The sequence below is a fragment of the Phascolarctos cinereus genome, unplaced genomic scaffold (genome assembly GCF_003287225.1).
Source record: "Phascolarctos cinereus isolate Bilbo 61053 unplaced genomic scaffold, phaCin_HiC Scaffold_4;HRSCAF=312, whole genome shotgun sequence".
In the NCBI taxonomy this organism is placed as follows: domain Eukaryota; kingdom Metazoa; phylum Chordata; class Mammalia; order Diprotodontia; family Phascolarctidae; genus Phascolarctos; species Phascolarctos cinereus.
The window spans coordinates 571,367,971-571,384,620 of record NW_027555847.1 but is presented as its reverse complement, the minus strand read 5'-3'; the positions used below and the strand labels follow the sequence as shown (position 1 = coordinate 571,384,620).

Genomic DNA, 16,650 nt, shown 5'->3' with positions numbered 1-16,650 from the left:
AAGACCAGGATATCTCTTCAGCCAAGCTTTTGCCAACATCACTCCACATGGAAATTTGGAACAATGAGCAGAGTCATGCAAATTGGCTTTGAGACACTAGTTAGACTGGCAACCATAGAGGTATTCATGACTCTGATCTCTTAAAGAGTTATTTTTGTTTTCAACTGAGATGTCTCAAGAGTCTAACAAAATAATGGGGGGGAAAATCATACTATAATTGAAATTATTACTTCTCAATCAAGAGGACATCATCAATTACCAACCCATATTCCTTAATTTCCTTTCCATGAAATCTTTATGGGAATTGCACATGCACATATCAAGGCTATTCTTGGTAGGAACATAAAAAAGAAACAGGCAGGCTATTGGAGATAATTTTCTGTACTTGGTCAGTCTTTCAGGCTCCCAACTGACCCAAAAGTATATAGAATATTAGATACCATTGTATTTATTGTTTGCTGATTATGAAAAAATAGATAAAATTTTCCTCCAAAGAGAAGTCTTCCATGCATATATTGAGTATACATGATTCTATTATAGGAGGCAGTTACAAAGACCATTTTATTCAATGATAATTTGAGTAGTGACATCAATTGAGAAATAAAATTGGGTATGCTTGCCAAAGGTGTTTATCAAAGTCATTGGTGATATACTGTGAAGAATACAAAAGGAAGAGAGATTCCCTGTGGCTATTGTGGTCCTCCAGGTACTATTTGCCTGTGACATTGTGCTGATTATATCAATCCTTGGAACACTTCAAGAATTCTCAATGAGATGCAGGACTATTCAAAAGAGCTTACCTGAATAATCTATATAGGAAAAACTAAATGAATGAGGAATTCATATTACTTAGATTATGACAAAAATTTCAATGGGCAGTCCATTAAATTAATCTATCAGAACATATATCTTTGATAAGCATTGTAAATGGACACAAACTGAATGATAATAGTGATTGATTACACATATTTGTTGCAAGGGATTTTTTTTCCTTTTCCATTTGGGAATGCAGGACGTTGGAGGAAAAGACAGTGAATTTTTGTTAATAAAAAAATGAAATTAAGTTTTAAAAAAAGTATGCAGGTTGAATGCAGCTAAGATTAAAAGGAAAACAGTGAGCTGGGAAAAAAAATCTTTGCAGCAAGTTTCTCTGATAAAGGTCTCATTTCCAAAACATATAAGGAACAGACTCAAATTTAAATGACTGAGAGGTATTCTTCAATTGATAATTGGTCAAGGGTCCATTCTCTCTCTCTCTCTCTCTCTCTCTCTCTCTCTCTCTCTCTCTCTCGCTCTCTCTCTCTCTCTCTCTCCTCTCTCTCTCTCTCTCCCTCCCCCTCTCTCACTCTCTTCTTTCTCTTTCTCTCTCTTTATATATATATAATATATGTGTGTGTATGTGTGTATACACACACACATATATATATGCACACACATATAAACACATATATTTCATCAAATATTTCCCAATTACATGAAAAAATTCTAACATTTATTTTCAAAATTTTGAGTTTTTAATTCTCTTCCTTTCACCCCCTCCCCCACTCCTTCAGAAGTCAAACAATATGATATTGATTATATATTGGAAGTCATGCAAAACATATTTCCACATCAGCTATGCTGCCAAAGAAAATACACCAAACAAATAAAGTGAAAAGGTATGCTTCAATTCACTCTCTGGAGGTGGGTAGCACTTTTCACCATAGATCATTGTCTTGATTAGGGCAGCTAAGTCTTTCGTGGTTGATGATTGTTATAATATTGCTATTTCTGTATACAATGTTTTCCTGGTTCTGTTCCTTTTACTTTGCATCAGTTCATATAGACTTCTCAGTTTTTTCTGAAACCATCCTCCTCATCATTTCTTTCTTTCTTTCTTTTTTTTTAGTTAATCAATTTATTTGATTTTTATTTCAGAACTTTCCTTTAACATAGTTAAGGTGACGACCAAAGCATTAGTTATACATAATTAAAGATAAGATCACAATTTTGTGCAATTCTATATTTTGCCTTTTGTAATGCTCATGTGAGATGAAACCAAGTTGCTTAATTACATTTTTGTGAACAAAATTGGAGCTAGTAGAAAACAGTTATGCTAGAAGTACAATAGCAAAGCATTAAAAATACTATATCAGAAGAAAAATAAGAGGAGCAATATTACTTTCTAGAATATCTAAAATACAGGTACCTGATTATAACATTTAAAAAAATCTGTATTGGTTATTTTAACCCTAATGGCTTACAGAAAGAGTAGTTTAACTACTGGAAACTTGATGCCATGAAAGTCAAAACTCTTGAAAGGTTCACATCTACAAAACTAGTATAAGGCTACAAACACAGTTTACAGCTTGAACACAAAACTATGTCAAACAGTAATGTTTCCAGCCATAAGGCAATGCAGAGGCTCTCATGCAGCATATGCTTCTTGGCTCCCAATAAAGTTTATGTGTCTCATACAGAAGATGCTGAATAAACTGCCGATGCAGCAGAGTTTCCATTATGTGAAAGATACAATTGCTTGAATTTTAAACTTCTGGGATAGCATTATCCATTAGATTTTTCATAGCACTTGATGCTATCCTTTTGGGTATGTGTTCAAAGATGAAAGTAGGCATGACTGTAATGTTAAGCTACAGTCCCAGATGTTAAAAGTATGTCTGCAACTTGAGAGTCCTTCAGGCCAATTACATTCTGACCATTGATTTCACAAATATTGTCCTCAGTGAGAAGACTACTTCTTGGTGCAAAACTATCTTTCACTATAGAGGTTATCTTTTCATTTTCATTTTCATTTATTTATTTTTAGTTTTCAACATTCGCCACAAGATTTTGAGTTCCAAATTTTCTCCCCATCTTGTCCCTCCCCCCACCCCAAGACAGCATGAATTCTAAATACCTGTTCTCCTAATCTGCCCTCTCCTCTATCATCCCCCCACTCTTTTATCCCCTTCCCCTTCTATTCTCCTGTAGGGCAGGATAGATTTCTATACCTCATTGCCTATATATCTTATTTCCCAGTTGCATGTGAAACAATTTTTAACACTTGTTTTCAAAACTTTGGGTTCCAAATTTTCTCCTTTCCTCCCTCCCCACCCACCATCATTGAGAAGGCAAGCAACTTGATACAGGTTATACATATGTAGTCATGCAAAACACTTTCATAGTAGTCATGTTGTGAAAAACTAACTGTATTTCCCTTCATCCTATCCAGCCCCCCATTTATTCTATTCTCTCTTTTGACCCTGTTCCTCCTTAGAAGTGTTTGCTTCTGATTACCCCTTCCCCCAATCTGCCCTCCCCTCTATCATCCCCCACCCCCACTATCTCATCCCCTTCACCCTTATTTTCCTGTAGGTAAGATAGCTTTCCATACCCAATTGAGTGTGTATGTTATTCCCTCCTTAAGCCAAATCCAATGAGAATAAGATTCCCTCATTCCCTCTCACCTTCCCCCACTTCCCCTCCACTGTAAAAGCCTTTTCTTGTCTGTTTTATGTGAGATAATTTACCCCAACTCTACCTCTCCCTTTCTCCTTCTCCCAGTATAATCTCTCACCCCTTAATTTTATTCTCTAGATATCACTCATTCATCTTCAACTCACCCCATGCCCTCTATCTATGTATCTATGTATCTATCTATTTATGTATGTATGTATGTATGTATCTATCTATCTATCTATCTATCTATCTATCTATCTATCTATCTATCTATCTATCCATCCATACAATTTTTTTCCTTCCAACTACCCTAATACTGAGAAAGATCTCATGAGTTACAAATATCATCTTTCCATGTAGGAATGTAAACAGTTCAACCTTAATAAGTACATTATGAATTCATGCTTCTCTTGAGTTTTGTTTTTGAAAGTCAAATTTTCTATTCAGCTCTGGTCTTTTCATCAAGAATGCTTGGAAGTCCTCTATTTCACTGTATATCCATTTTTTCTCCTGAAGGATTAAACTCAGTTTTGCTAGGTAGGTAATTCTTGTCTGTAATCCTATCTCCCTTGTCCTCCAGAATATCATATTCCATATCTTTTCATTTTTAAAAATGAATCCAACATGTCCTGTACTATCCTTATGCATGGCAATAGTTTGTTCAAATGGTCTGTCCTAAATAGTCATTATAATCTTCTCTCCAAGAGCCTGTTTCATAACTCTATGAGCTTTAGCAGAGCCCCACCCTGCATAATTTTAACTATGAATTGGAAGGACTTGGTCCCCAAATCTCAGACCAACCAAAGATGCTGGAGAATTGACCTGGATTAGCTGAACAAATACACCATTATCTTTTGCATTAAGTCAAAGGCCAATTTTTCCATGTTGATCTCTACACAAAATGACTTCCCACATCCCTTGTTTAATTTCTGCCCTTCAAATCATTACCAGTTATAGAAGCCACCATATATTTCACAGCAGAATCTCTGGCCACCAGTTGCCCCCAAGATGTTGCTCCAGGAACCAGGGCAATGTTGATACATATTTCTTCTTCATTTAAACTCAGGCCCATGTCCTGAGAAAGTTCAGGACATAGTTTAGGATAGAAACTTCCATCTTGAGAAATGAGAGAAGAGGCATCAGACAAAATTGCTGTATGACACAGTTTGCAGAAAAGGCTATCTGAGTCTGAATTACTTTACCTACTTTCAAGTCTTCAAGTGATGGATACAAAGACAGCATTTTACTGAGCCTTGATGGTGGTTTACTCCAATGGGCCTCAATGGCTTTCCCCCAGCAATAGTATTCTGATCCTCTTTCTCCATCCTTAGCTTAGCACAGTGCCAGGAACATAGTAGGTGCTTAATAAATGTTGATTGATTGACTGAACTTCATATATAGTGCTCTCCCTCCTCCCCTGTGACTATTGATCTCCCTCCTGTTCATCATTTCTTACTGCACACAAGTATTCCATCACAATCCTATACCACAACTTGTTTAGCCATTGCCCAATTAATGGGTAGCCCCTCAATTTCCAATTCTTTGCCACCACAAAAAAGAGGTGCTATAAACATTTTTGTACAAATAGGTCCTTTTCCCTTTTCTTTGATCTCTTTGGGATGCAGACCTAGTAGAGTGAAAGGATGTGCACAGTTTTATAGAAGAGCTATTTTCAAAAGAAGAAATCCAAACTACCAATAGCCATATTTGGAGATGGGTTCCAAATTGCTTAGAAAAATAAAAATTAAAGCAACTCTCACCTCTCAGATTGGCAAAATTAACAAAAAGAAAAATGACAAATGTTGCAGGAAAACAAGTAAAACAGGCATATACTGTTGGTAGAGTTATGGATTGGTCCAGCCACTCTGGAAAGCAATTTAAAGGTATGCCCCCCCAAATTACTAAATTGTGCATATCCTTTTATACAGTGATAGCACTCCTAGGACTATACCTTAAAAAGATCAAGGAAGGACCTCTATGTTCAAAAATATTTATGGCAGTCCTTTTTATTGTGGCAAAGAACTGAAAACTAAGGCAAGTGCCATCAGTTGAAGAATGGCAGAACAAATTCTGTTGTGTGACTATAATAGGACATCATTGTACCATAAGAAGTGACAGAAAGAATGATTTCAGAGAAAACTGGGAGCATTGATATGAAGTGATGCAGGGTAAAGTGAACAGAACCAGGAGAATAATTTATACGATAACAATCTAGCAAAGACAAACAACTGTGAGAGACTTAAGAATTCTTTTCAATGCAATGACCAACTGCAGTTACAGAAAACTGATCATGAAACACGCTACTGACAGAAATGTGACAGATTCAAGACAGAAATGAGCCATAACTTTTTTACATGGCCAATGTGGAGATTTGGCTTGCTTTACTATACGTGTTTGTCATAAGGGTTGTGTTTTTCTTTTTCTTTTACAGGAAGTTAGGTAGTGCAGTGGATAGAGTGCTAGACCTAGTGTCAGGAAGACATAAGTTCAAATCCTACCTCAGAGACTTACTAGCCATATGACCCTGAACAAGTCATTTAACCTCCATTTGCCTCAGTTTTCTCATCTGTAAACTGAGGATGATAATAGCACCTATGTCCCTGGTTTGTTGTGAAGATCAAGTCAGATAATAATTATAAAGTGCTTAACACAGCACCTGGCATATAGTAAGCACTATATAAATGTTAGCTATTACTATTATCATTACTTTATTTCAATGGAGACAGGAAGGTGGGGAACAAAATTAATTCTTCTTACTTTAAAAGCAAATAAAAATATATTTAGGGAAACTTATAGTCAGAAAAGGAGGTAGGGTAGTTACGAAGAAAGAATGAGGGATAGTAAAAAGACAAACTTAGAGCAGCCTAGAGGAATATTGGATAGATACTATATGGGAAATTTATCAGAGAGCATGAGTAAGAATCACATACATTTGAAGTTACAAATGGGTTTTGATCTACATCATTAATAAGATCAAGAACTTAACCAATAAGTTAAGAATTTATAAAACATTTTTCTCAAAATATGCTATTAATTTAGGGAAGAAGCCCATGTGTGTTGGTCAGAAAAACTGATCACAACTCCATCACTAAATCTTGGGAATAACATGCATAATACTTGAGAGAACAGACAAATGACTCAACAATAAGTTCAGAATTAGAAGCCAATGGTCACCTTTCAGGTTAGCAATTTGTAACATACCAGTCACAGCTCGGCTACTTATCCTTGGATGTTAGGAAGTTGAGAGGATTTATTTAGGACCATTCAAAAACATTACAGAGAGAAAACTATTACTAGTGCAAATGCCATGTTAACTTTGATCTAGCAGATTTCATAGGACAAAGAACCCAGTACAAAATATTCAGGCTTTGAGATCTTGGCTTTGGTGACTTTGAAATAAAGACAGTAGAACAGTTCCCACTTGAACAAGGGTGTGTTTAATCAGCAAGTTACAGTCAGAACTAAAAGGCATAATTTTAATGTCTTAAAGCATTCTCAAAATGTAGGCAAGGTCCATCTAACCATCTAATGGACAGATTTCTACATGTGGATAATGAAATCAATCAAACTATGGCTAACTTATAGCCAAGACAAGGAATCCAAGAAACATGTAAGTAGAGGGGATCATGGAAAAGGAAATTCTATTTTATCCAAATAACACAAGAGCCATGCACTGTCCAGGAGAAAGGCAAGACTGAATTCCTGAACCTTCTTCTGGCCATATAGAAGAGGTCACGACAAGTAAATATAGATGAAGAGAAAAATAGAAGTGAAATTATGATAAGAGTAGATAGACTACAATCCACCCAGTAAGGAGAATGAAATACTTTAGATAAAGACTAGGAAACACATCCTACACCTGGCATGGAGACATAATATAATTTAGATAGGGGACTTCTACAAAAATCTTTTTCTGCCACAAACAGAGAAGCTGATAAATTATTGATCTGACTTAAAGATAATTTCATTCTTCAAAAAGGTGGAGGAAGCAACCAGGGTAACAGCTATCCTGGAGGTGCTTCTGACAGACAAGGAGGAAATGTTTGTTAAAGTAGAAATAATAGAAACTTTGGAAGTAAGTTATCATTCCACCTTCTATTCTATAATAAAAAAGGGAAAGAAAACAGCCTAGCTCCATATGTACCCTAGATTTTGAGTGAGCAGGGTTTTTTTAAATTTTATTTCTTTGGTGAGGCAATTGGAGTTAAGTGACTTGCCCAGAGTCACATAGCTAGTGAGTGCTATGGGTCTGAGGACAGATTTGAACTCAGGTCCTCCTGACTCTAGGGCCGGTGCTCTAGTCACTGCACCACCTAGCTGCCCCTGAGAGAGCAAATTTTAAAGTGTCAGAGAAAGGACAGGAAGAAACTGATAGCAAGTTCTCAAGAATGACATTTTGAAGACAGAAACACAAATGGTTTTGGTAAGGATAAAAAGCATCTGTCCAAAGAGATAAATGTGGATGCATGGTAACTAGTAGATCAACATAGATTTTTAAAACCACATGTAGAAGATAGAATTAAGTACAAGTGACTGAGGATGAACACATACCAGTTAATCAACAAGTAGTAAGTGCCTTCTATATGCCAGGCATTGTGCCAAGCGCTTGAAGATACAAGTGCAAAGAATGCAACAATCTCTATTCACAGTTTTTATTCTAATGAGGGGGCTCAGCAAGTACCCACATATTTATGTGTAGAATAAATACAAATAATTACAAAGTATTAAATACAAGGTAGTTTGAGAAGGAAAGCAACAGCAGTTGGGATCAGGAAAGGCTTCATGCAGAAAGCAATAGTATTTAAACTATATATTGAAGGATAAGAATTCTATGAGGCAATGGTGAGAAAAGAGTGTACTCAAGGCATTAGGGGATAGCCAGTACAAAGGTACAGAGATGACAAATGAAGTGTTATGTATGAGAAACAGAAAAGATCAGTTTGTTTAAGTTGCAGAGTATGGAAGGTGAATAATGTCCAATGAGGCTGGACTGATAGGTTGGGCAAGGTTATGAGAGACTTTAAAAATGTAGACAAGTTTATATTTTATCCTATAGTCAATAGGGAACCACTGGAGTTTATTGAGTAGTGAAATTACACAGTTGAATATGCACTTAAGGAAAATAACTTTGGCAATACTGGGTATGATGGACTCGAAGGTAGAGAAACTTGAGGCTGGAAGACCAATTAGGAGGCAATAGATAAGAGAAGATGAAGCTTTGAACTAAGGTGGTATTTACTGTGAGTAGAAAGAAATATGAGAGCTGTGGAGGTAGAAACAATAAGACTTGACAAGTTGATTGGATATGTGGGGTGAGGGAGGGTGATAAGTCAAGGATGGTGACAAAGTTACAAACCTGGGAGGTGGTACCTTTCAAAAAAGGGTCATTTATTAGGAGAAGAAAAAGGGTTTTTTGGGGGGGGGGTTAGAGTATATTGAGTTTGAAATGTATCTAGGACATCCAGTTTGAAATATTCAATAGGTAAATGGTGGTATGAGACTGAAACTCAGGGAAGAGAGTCAGGCTGAATCTATAGACCTGGAAGTTATCTGCATAGAGATGATAAACTCTAACAAGTGGGAGCTAGTGATATCACTGAGAGAGTATGTAGAGAGATAAGAGCAGGAGGCCTAGGACAGAGTCTTGAGTAACACCCAGGATGATGTGATGAACCAGCAAGGGAGATTGAGAAGGAGAGGTTAGACAGGAGGAGAACCAGGAAAATGAAATATCAGGCCAACACAGGGAAGAGAGAAGATTCAGGATCCAAGAATGCTCAATAATAGTGTCAGATGTAGCAAATACATCAAAAAGGGTAAGAACAAAAAAATCCCATCATATTTAGCATTTGAGATCATTGGTAACTTCTGAGAGAGAGTTCTAGCTGAATTATGAGGTTGGAAGCCAGATTGCAAAACATTGAGAAGTTTTCAAAAAGCAAAATATCACACAGTCCTATAAGTCTAGCATCAGGAGAGGTAAAACTCACGTTGAACTGAGCCTGACAAAAATGCTGAGGACAATAAAAATGACATTTTAATAAAAACAAAAACAAACCAAAAAAATTATGTTGAGGAAAAAGAGACAGATCAAAGAGAAGGGGTAGATTTGCTACCCTGAGTTGACAGGAAAAGGATAATGGGTAAGAAGGCAGAATTACTGAATCATTTTGCTCCTTTGTTTCCTTCCTATTAAAATAATATTATAATAAAACAAAAATGGTTGGCAGGGAGTTAACACTGAAGATAAATGAAGAGGTATTAAGAGAATCTAGCTGCCCTTGATGAGTTCTAGTCAATAGGCCAAAATGAATTACATTCCAGGGCATTGAAAGAATTGGCAGAAACAAATGCTGTATCACTCAGTGATTTTTGAAATATTATGGAGAAAGAGGAAAATGTCCCAATTTTCATAAAAAGGGAAAACAGATAAATCTTCAAACAAAGTCAGTGAGCTTGACTTCTCTTGGCAAAATTCTATTAATATATTGACATAGCATAAGAATGGGAAGTGGTGATCTCTAGGAGCCAACACAACTTCATTAAAAACAAGTCGTGCCAGATACATTAACCTCATTTTCTTTTTTAACAGTGTTGTTGAGGGAAAGTTGGAAACATAATATACTTGGCTTTCAACAAAACATTTGGAAAAGTCCATCCTTATGGGTAAAATGGAGATATATAGCCAAATGATCATAAAATTAGATGAATTTAGAAATTGTTGAATGACTGGACTCATGAATCAATATCAATCTGGAGAAAGAGAGATCTTGTAATGTGCCCCAGGGATCCACCATTAGACTAGTAATGTTTAATGTTAAATTGGATGAAACCATAGACAGCATGCTTATTAAAGTTAAGAGAAATAGCTAATACATTGGATGAGTAAAAATCCAAAAAGATGTTACATAATATAGTGTTCTATAACTTGAACTCATTGCAGTTATTTCTATCCAGTGAAGCCTAGCAGAACAAGTTTAAATATTGTTCTTACAAGAAAGGCCTTCAAACACTTGAAATTACCTATCATCTATCCTTTAAGTCTTTTCTTCTTCAGGCTACACCCTTCCTCCTCCACAAAACTCCTTCCTTCAACCAGTTCTTACATGGCATAATCTCCATTTTCTTTACTACCTAGGGACAAGTGCAGAATCCTACATTTTAGTTTTACAAAATCAATTGTCCAAGTTGAAGCTGTTTAAAGGTAAGCTATACTACCTGTGTGATCCTGGGCAAGTCACTTTATCCTGCGTGCCTCAGTTCCTCATCTGTAAATGAGTGGGAGAAGGAAATGGCAAACCACTTCAGCGTCTTTGCCAAGAAAACCCCAAATGAGGTCACGAGGAGTTGGACACAACTGAAACAACTGAACAACAAATAATGGACTGCATTGGGTGGCAGTGAGTTCCTTCACACTAGAAATCTTTGAGCACAGACTGGATTTCCCCTTGTTAGGAATGCTGTGGAAGCAATTTCAGTTCAATTATTTGTTAGATTTGATGATTTCTTGGATGACTTCTTGTTCTGTGATTCTACTCCACATAGGACAATAAGTAAGGATTTGCTATTGTGATTCAGAATTGGGTGATCGGCATTAAAAATGATCGTAAGTCTATAATGAGAGCAGAATTTAGTTAATGGTAAATATTACTATGCCAGTAGAGCATTAGCTAGAAGTATGACCATGGTTGCTATGGATTATGCCAAGAGGCATGATAATGTTATAAAAAATTACTGATCAACAGCCTTCAAATGTGCCATTGTCTTAAACAGAGGAACACAAGGGAAGTCAGTCACCATAATATGTGTTGGAAAAGAATATATTCTGGCCAATGGCGCAGCTATTGTGCCATTTGATAAACTTACTAAAACAGTGGGTTTTATTGATGCTATTGCTCCTTTAAGCAAAAATATTCTAGAAACAGATGCTGAGAAGATCAATAAACATGTAGGTCTAGTGGAGGAGCTGAAACAAACATGGAGATTGAATGATATCAAAGCAAAGCCAATTACTGTCTTCAGGACTGGAATGATTCCATGCACCCCAGTTAAGCACTGCAAGGTGATGGAAATTCATTATACCCTGCTGGTCAATCCAAAGGCAGGACTTCTGGAGCTCTGCCATCTAGCCAGAATGTTTTCATTTCAACGAGATATGATTATAACGTATTTAGCTGTTGGTTTGATCGCTAAAAATGCATTAAGATCAGATTCATCTGAAAAAAATGGTGTTCCCTAGGAAGGATGCATCTTTGAATCCTCTTGAGGTTCAACTTTCTTTGCAAACATGACCCCTTTTGCATATGAAGTAGGGGAGAGCTACTGGCAGGTATAATAACAGTATATGTTTACTAGATCAAGAAATAAAGCCGTGGGTGAGGAGAAAGAAAGTGATGCCAAAACAGAGCCGAGCTCTTTTATGTGCCCCTCCCCCTCATACCTCCACGATTACCCCTTAAGTTTGTATTTTATGTCTGTGTGAAGGACAGTTTTTACTACTCACAGTCTAAGCATGTACTTTTTGCCCTACTGGCCCGATGCCAAAAAAACAGGTGAAACTTTCACAATGCAACTGGAATGGGGCATAAAAAAAAGAAGCTAGTTTAGCTCAGCCAAGGTCTGAGTCAGCCCCACATAGGCCAAGATTCACCCTCCCCCTTCAGCTTTGTTAATCCTGAAGTAATTAGAGTGACTATGGTGACCTCCTTAAAAGCTCTATATTTTCCCTCAAGCCCATCCTCCCTTCTGCGGTTGATACCACCTCCATTCCTCCAGTCACTGAGATTCACAACCTCAAAAGTCATCTTTGACTCTTTTCTCCTCTACCCCTCCTTCCATTTAATCAAGTTGCCAAGTCTTATTAATGCTCCACAACATTCCTCATTGCTTTCCCTTTCTCTCAACTCAAATGGTTTTCACCTTCACCTCTCTTCCCTCTGAGACTACCTTTCATTTACATTGTATTCATCTGATACCTAGAACTTTTTGCATGGTATTTCTCTCATTAGTATGTGAATTTTTTGAGGGTAGGAACTGCATTTTTTTCCTTTCTTTGTAACCTCAGTACTCGATGCAGTGCCCGGCATATTGTTTTAGTCATATCCAACTCTTTGTGATCCCGTGGACGTGAAGTTTTCTTGGCAAAGATACTGGAGTGGTTCTCATTTCCTTCTCTAGTGGATTAAGGCAAACTTGCCCAGGGTCACATAGCTAGTAAGGGTCTGAGGCTGGATTTGAATTCAGGTCTTCCTAACTCCAGGCCCAGCTCTCTATTCACTGAGCCATCTAGCTCTGGATCTGGGGAGATCCAGAGTTCCCTCTTTTTTTATAGTCCTCATTTCAAAGTTCAGTCTTTTGAAGGACTTTACTGATAATGAGATTGAATTAACTCCTCAATCTTGGTTAGACCCCACCCAACCTTACAAGGAATTTAATCTAAGCAGGGGAAGCCCAGGGTGTTCTACTCAGGTTTGGGTGGGGACAAATTCTTTGATAAGATTGCCCAAAGGGGGGTGGGTGTAAAGATGGTCTCAAAGTCCAAGAGGGACTTCAAGTCACTCTCTCAGCCCCTCATGGAGTGATTCCGCTTTTCATTCACTCATTAATTGCCACACCCACTCTTCCAAGAGTTTATAAACTGTGAGCCCGCCATTTTAAATCTAGCTTGATATAATCTAGAAGCTGCTACTCCTTCTCTGCACCTTCTGCCCCCTGCCTCCAGCCCCACCGCCATGATGAATGTGAGCAAGTACCGCCAGGACGGGCTCCATAGTCAATGCCAGCAAGAGCTGGCAGGATGAAGGTAAAATGTTTATTGGCTGGCTAAGCGGGAATACGAGCAGGAAAGATCTCGCTGAATACCTGTCTCGTTTTGGAGAAGTTGTAGACTGCATAATTAAAACAGATTCCAAGGGGAACTCGAGGAGATTCGAATTTGTGCTTTTCAAAGATGCTGCCAGTGTCGATAAGGTCTTGAAACTTGAAGAGCACAAGCTGGGTGGCAAGTTGATAGACCCCAAAAGGGCTAAAGCTTTAAAGAGAAAGGAGTCCACCTATAAAGTATTTGTCGGTGGACTGAGCTTAGATACGTCTGAAGAACAAATCAAAAAATATTTTGTGGCCTTTGGAGAGATTGAGAATATTGAACTTCCTAAGGACAAACGAAAGAAGGAAGAGGATTTTGTTTTATCACGTATGCAGATGAAGAACCAGTAAAGAAATTATTAGAAAACAGATATCATCAGATTGGTTCTGGGAAGTGTGAAATCAAAATTGCTGAGCCCAAAGAAGAAAGCCCGCAGCAACAGCAACAACAGAAAGGAGTTAGGAGCGCCGCAGCTGGCGGAGGAGGTGGGAGGGGTGGGAGAGCTGGGATTATGGGCCACTGCGGCCACTGCGAGGTCAGGGCCAAAACTGCAACTAAGGATTTAATAACTGTTATGATCAAGGATATGTAAATTACAATAGTGCCTATGGTGATGGTCAAAACTATAGTGGCTATGGCGGACATGATTATATTGGGTATAAGTGTGGGAGCTATGGTTATGGACAGGGATACGCAGACTACAGTGGTCTACAAAGGGAGGGTGGGGGTTGTGGTAATCACCAAAACAATTACCAACCATATTTAAGGAGGACCTGGAGAAAACAAGCAGATGCTACTGTAGCCCATCTTTTGGGATGACAACATTGAATGGAGGGCTGTTTTCTGTTGATCTGAGATGACTTTTTTTTTAATTTTTAAGAAATTGGGGTTAAGTAACTTGCCCCGAGTCACACAGCTAGTGAATGTTATGTGTCTGTAGATTTGAACCCAGGTCCTCCTGACTCAGTGCTCAGCCCACTGCGAGGCCTAGCTGCCCCTGAGACGACCATTTTGTGAAAGACTTAGCGTAGGTGCCACAACTGTGTGCAATTGTATACAACAGCCAATTTAGTTTTCTTGGTTTTGCTTTGTCCTTTGCCCTCTGTGTTATATGACACGTGGATTTGTGTTTATGCAAATTTTAATTGTATAATTTCATGTTAAATGATTCTCAAATTGTAATTGTTCTTCTGTGTCAGGTACTAAATAGCTCTGTAAAAAATGTAATTTTAAATAAGCAATATTTGAGGCACAGTTTATTTCTAGGAGTCATGGGCAGTGGGGAGAAGCAGTGGTCCTTTATAAACAGCCAGCAACAAACTTTGCCTTGGTTTCCCTTGACAAAGGTCTATCTATGCTAAGGATTCATGTTCATGTTTGAAATGTTAATTCAGCATGTTGTGAATTGCTGAAATTGTTTCTATTAGGCCATTGATCTCTTGACTTTTATTTTCACGAAACACCTTTTTATTAAACACCATAAAATGAGACATAATAACTGCTTTTATGAGTGACGAGATGCTTTGAACCTGTTTGTAAAAAAAAAACCTCATCTATTATGATTACTTGAAACTTGCATTAAATGTGAATGTAATTCAAATTGCATATATCTATATCTGTTGAAACTGGATCAAAGATTAGTACAGGCAAGATTTTCACTAGAGTTCTAAGTAAATGAGAAATTATGAGAAATTGTCACCTAGAAATTGTCACCTAGGACTTACTTTTAAATTGTTAACTCTCACCTAAGTATTTACAACAGTCTCCCAAATGGTTTCCATGTCTCTAGTCTCTCCCCTTTATTAACTCCTACACTCAGCTGTCAAACCTGATACTACTTAAATATAAACTAGGACTCATCTCTTAATGCTCAATGGCTCCCTATTTTTATAATAAAGAAGCCTTTAATAAGTAACCTCTCCTACCTTTCCTGTCACTTCATATTATTCCCCTTAATGCACCCTCCATTCCAGTCAAACCAGCTGGCTGGCTATTCCCACATACAATATCAGATATTTCACCTAGTTCCCTTTGTATAAGCGCTGCCCCCCCCCATTCAAATTAAATTGAATAAAATGGAATGGAAATCTGCAGCCTTGGCTGGATCAAATTCAGTTAAACTTAAAGACCAACTGTGGAAGAATATATTCAAGGGCAGGCATGGGATGGCCTCAGGGGACTGCTGCCTCAGTCAAGTCCACTTAAAATACATACCAGTCACTCTTCAATAATGGACACCGAGATTCCTCCTCAGTTGAGATTGCTTGCCATTTCTTGGCAACCTATCCTTGCTGCCCTACCTTGACACTGTCAGTAAGAAGTTAGAGTTCTCATCAAAAGAAAGTCCTCATCAAAATATTTACTTTCACATTAGAGTTGTTTGGAAGCAATCCTGTCAGTGAGTTCTCATTAGGAATGGATAAATATTAACTTTTAAACAAGTCAATTATGGGGGATGAAAAACTCACTGGTATTCAATAACATCTAAGACAAGAGGCCACTGGGCCTTTTTCATCATTTTATATAGAGAATAACAAATTCATATGATTCTTTGTTGAATGATCTATAGTACATATGGGACATAGGTGATGCACTGGATGGAGTGAGTCAGGAAGACTCTTCCTGAGTTCAGATCTGGGCCTTAGATACTTACTAGCTGTGTGACCCTGGGTAAGTCACTTAACCCTGTTTGCCTCAGTTTCCTCATCAGTAAAATGAGCTAAGGCAGGAAATGGCAAACTACTTCCATATCTTTGCCAAGAAAACCCCAAATGGGGTCACAGAGTTAGATAAAAATGAAAAACTACTGAATAAAATAGTATGTATGTCTCAAGGACTGAATTGCATCTAATGCCTACAAGAGTTTAAAAAATTTCTTGAACTACATTTCTGTCCTTTCATGTTACTCCTGTAACCAAAAACCTTCAATTGTTTCTCGCTGACTACAGATAACAGTCCAGATTCCTCATCCTAGTGATGGAATTCTAATAAAGCTGCCCCCAGCCCCAATATTATAACTTCCTTATAGGCCCCACAACAGCAGGCCCACTGAGCCTACCTAGCCACTGCCACCCTCGACTCTATCCTTCATATATGCCTCACTGCTCACTAGAACAGGTGTATCCATAAGCTCATATTTCTCACAGAAACAGCAGGCATGTCCATGTGATGGGATCCCAGCCACTGTCTCTAGCTAGCCACTGCCCGCAGACCCATTCCTCATATTTCTCACAGAAACAGCAGGTGTGTCCGTGCACTTAACCACAGCTACACCCATCTAGTCAGGACCACAATACTCAGCCAACCAGAAAGCAGCACCACCAAGATGACCAAGCAGGATGTGGACC

The 16,650-nt window shown here is 37.9% G+C and overlaps 2 pseudogenes; one reads left to right on the top strand and one right to left on the bottom strand.

The window, feature by feature from the left end:
- Positions 1 to 2,525: 2,525 nt before the first annotated feature.
- On the bottom strand, positions 2,526 to 4,680 carry LOC110199099 (syntenin-1-like; annotated as a pseudogene).
- An 8,477-nt stretch (positions 4,681 to 13,157) lies between these two features.
- On the top strand, positions 13,158 to 13,960 carry LOC110199100 (heterogeneous nuclear ribonucleoprotein D-like pseudogene; annotated as a pseudogene).
- The last annotated feature ends 2,690 nt before the right edge of the window (positions 13,961 to 16,650 follow it).